Below are 2500 nucleotides of genomic sequence, written 5' to 3' on the forward strand. Positions count from 1 at the left end.
GCAGGAGAGCTCGTCGGGGTAGCAGGCCCTGCAGCCGTGGTCACCGCCAAACCCCCACAACTCGAGCAAGTGAAAAAAAAAGTAACAAATAAGAAAGGATCGTCGGCTTGGGGGTACGCCCGTTTCCGTTTCAACTTGTCTCGCGAGGGTGGTTTCGGGGCCAGCAGGAGAGCTCGTCGGGGTAGCAGGCCCTGCAGCCGTGGTCACCGCCAAACCCCCACAACTCGAGCAAGTGAAAAAAAAAAGTAACAAATAAGAAAGGATCTCTGTCGGCTTGGGGGTACGCCCGTTTCCGTTTCAACTTGTCTCGCGAGGGTGGTTTCGGGGCCAGCAGGAGAGCTCGTCGGGGTAGCAGGCCCTGCAGCCGTGGTCACCGCCAAATCCCCACAACTCGAGCAAGTGAAAAAAAAAGTAACAAATAAGAAAGGATCGTCGGCTTGGGGGTACGCCCGTTTCCGTTTCAACTTGTCTCGCGAGGGTGGTTTCGGGGCCAGCAGGAGAGCTCGTCGGGGTAGCAGGCCCTGCAGCCGTGGTCACCGCCAAACCCCCCACAACTGTTGGGCGCCTACCTGCGCGGGGCAGGAGGACACTTTCCGATTTCAAATCTCCGTTTGCCGAGTCCACCCCGAACGCACGCGGGCGGGCGGGTTCGCATCACCCTTCGTCACAAGGGGCGAAGCCCGTTCCACCGTCTCGTCAGTAGTGCCGACCGGTCTGTGATCGACGAGGGGAGCCACACCAGGTCCGGCCCTGCTGCTTGGCGGCACCGCGTCGTCGGGAGCTCGCGACAGACGGAGGGTTTCGGTGTACTCTCCAGCCACGGGAAACGAAGCCGGTGATGCAGGCGCCGGTCTTTCGCTCCCAAATCGGCTGGGTTTACATCGTTGCTATCTAGTCACGCTCCCTTCAAACCCGACGGGGTACCTATTCCCCTCACCCGTCTGTGCGTATACAGCCTCTTTGCACTTGCGGGATGGGGGTGGTGGTTTAAAGACTCTCGAGTTGCCGCCCGTCGGTCTCCGAGCTCCGTGCAGTAGTGATCCCCAGCGAACTGCCAGCAGGGCGAACGAGCGATCCCGCTCTCGGTCGGGGCGCCTGGCGTCGATCGGTGGTCGGTGGCTTGCGGGCAAGCTGCGCTGTGAGTGTGGGAACGAGTATGACGAGCCGTTGCCGCGACTCCCAGTCCACCTCGGCGGTGGCTGGGCCGGGCGGGCGTCTGCTCGGGCGAGTGCCGCCCCCGCCTCCTCGCAGGAAGTCCGCTCGCCGACACGCCGCCACGTGCACGCGTCAGTGACGCTGCCGAACCGATGGCCGGTGCCCGTTCCCGCCTCTGCTTTTCCTAGGGCAAAGCTGCTGCACGCCTCGTGATACTAGGCGGGCGACATGGTGGCGGTGATCCTGCCTCCGTCGCTGCGGTGCGTTGGGGCACGCATCGCCTCTTGGGCGCCCTGTCCTCCTCCCCCCAATAGACGTATGTTTCTGCGGGCCGCACCAGGATGGTGCTCCCCATCGCTTCACGCCACCCTGCTCCGCCCGCACGCCGGCGTGCAGGTGGCTGTAGCTCAAGGTGGGGAGCGTATGTGCGGTCCGGGTCGCTTTCCTCTGGCGAGGGAGAGACCTAAAACAAACTCAGACAACTCTTGACGGTGGATCACTCGGCTCGTGCGTCGATGACGAACGCAGCTAGCTGCGAGAATTAATGTGAATTGCAGGACACATTGATCATCGACACTTTGAACGCACTTTGCGGCCCCGGGTTCTTCCCGGGGCCACGCCTGTCTGAGGGTCGTTTGGCAATCAATCGCACTCGCCTTGGCTGGCGAGAGCGCGGCTGGGGTGTCGCAGAGGACCCGTCCTCTTTGTCCCCCTAAGTTCAGACTCCGGAGCCCTCCGGCGTCGGAGCGCTTGGCCTTTCCCCCCCACCCTGCACATTCCGTTCGTCAGGCTCGACGCCATCCCCCCGCCGGGGAGCGCGGCCTGGCGTCCGTCTGTGTCGTGGCAGTGGGGCCAGCACGGCTGTCACCGGTCCCAGAATGGCTGTCGGTGGTTCACACTGTGTGTGTGTGCCAACCCTCCTGGTCTCTGGGACACGGAGCTGCCACGAAGTGTTGAGCCTCCAGTGGGGGGTCTGCCTAAGCTCTGCACGTCCGCATTGGGTCCGTCTCTCGGTTGGCTGGCAGTGGAAAGAGTGAAGGGAGCCGCGGAGGTCCGGTGCTGGTGCGCCGCCGGCCTGACCGTGGAGCTCGCCGGTTTGACACGCTGACCCGACTCGATGGTTGATCGATTGAGAGTGCTGGGAGCTGCAGGCCGCCCGCTGCTGCAGCCGCCCGTCTCGTGGTTCGTCCTCGGCCTTAAGTGGCCGGCGGGGCGTCTGATCCTGTCTCCCCTGCTGGCGCCGAGTGCCTGGCCGAGGGAGGAGGTTTTCGTCGAACGCTGTGACTTGGACGGTCGCACGCGCGTGGATCGCTGGCTCTTGGCTCTCCCGTTCAGTCCGCACGTT

The 2500-nt window shown here is 63.7% G+C and overlaps 1 non-coding gene across 1 annotated transcript; it reads left to right on the forward strand.

Moving 5' to 3' along the window:
• The first annotated feature begins 1635 nt into the window (after positions 1-1635).
• On the forward strand, positions 1636-1789 carry LOC140474990 (5.8S ribosomal RNA). Its single transcript, XR_011959588.1, has one exon. It is a non-coding gene; the product is annotated as a 5.8S ribosomal RNA (ribosomal RNA).
• Positions 1790-2500: the final 711 nt, after the last annotated feature.

The sequence above is a fragment of the Chiloscyllium punctatum genome, unplaced genomic scaffold (genome assembly GCF_047496795.1).
Source record: "Chiloscyllium punctatum isolate Juve2018m unplaced genomic scaffold, sChiPun1.3 scaffold_1309, whole genome shotgun sequence".
NCBI lineage: Eukaryota > Metazoa > Chordata > Chondrichthyes > Orectolobiformes > Hemiscylliidae > Chiloscyllium > Chiloscyllium punctatum.